Here is a 1,215-nt window from a genome sequence, read left to right on the forward strand (position 1 = left end):
TAAGTATCAGAGCTATGCTGAGCAAAATACACTGAATATCAGAGGCTGCGTACTGTTTGTTTCCACGTCTGGTGTTCTTGAACAGACTACTCTACATTTTCCAAGCAAAGTACAGGATTATTTGGTTTGGGATGTGTTGACTGAGAGAGGACCAAGGACACTTCCTGAAGTGATGAACGTGTTCTTATGTGTGCAGTTTTCATGGATGTACACGTGAGGCAGAGCTTATCTGACTGTAAGATTAAGACTGATGGCATCTGTGTCCATCTCCCCTGAGGACCTTTAACTTCTCTCACTCAGGTCCTGATGACACTGTGTACAAGCACCTTCACAGAGTAAGGGCTGTGACTAACATAGTACAGCAGGTGTAACAGTGCGTGGAAGTCACATCCTACAGACCACAGTGTACTGGGTCACCTGCATCACTCACTCCTTCCATGGGAGCCACTGGGGGGGACGCCTGTGGGAGGTGACACTCACAGAGTCTGTGACTGGGTGCTCCTTGGCATATAAATTCCTAGCTGGGATGTGTGTAAATCTCGAATTGGATGTGACTCTCCTAGCACTGAACCTTTTGCCAGCAGAAGCATTGTTCTCAGCAGAGACTCAGCTCAGCACCAACACTGTTCTTGGCAAACACAGGATGTCTTCAAGACATGAGACAGGACAAGGGATCTTTTAGGGTCCCAGACATCTGGACACCCAAAGACTTACATGGATGCCTCAAGGACTTTGCCTACTGAAACCTCCACCAAGAGTTTCAGGTCTCTCACCTGGAATTATGGCACATGGATGCAAGATATAGAGAAAGAGAGAAAGTTCTGCAAATGAGAGTTCTGGGATGGCCACTATTCTCTGTGGAACAAATGGCTCCGTGTCCAAAAGCTCCTGCGTTTTATTGGTATCAATTGAGGATGTGGGTGTGGGTTGTGGTAGAGTGCCAGGGCAAAGAAACGTTGCAGGTTTCAGCTGTAATAAGAAACAGGAATTCTGTATCAGAGGCCAGGGATACAGCTCAGTGCACAAGGGTCTGCCTGGGAAGTGCAAGGTCCTGAGTTCGATTCCCAGTACCCCTCCCAAAAAAATTTTGTATCAGGCACAAAGGCTCTCCAGTTAGCAGTACAACAATTTGATGTGTGCAAGGCTGGCACCTTTACTGTCAGGAAGGAATAATTCTTTCTGAGTCCCATGGCCTCAGTGGAGCTGTGGTCTCAT

This window comes from Chinchilla lanigera, unplaced genomic scaffold, assembly GCF_000276665.1.
Source record: "Chinchilla lanigera isolate Chin_1 unplaced genomic scaffold, ChiLan1.0 scaffold00180, whole genome shotgun sequence".
In the NCBI taxonomy this organism is placed as follows: Eukaryota; Metazoa; Chordata; class Mammalia; order Rodentia; family Chinchillidae; genus Chinchilla; species Chinchilla lanigera.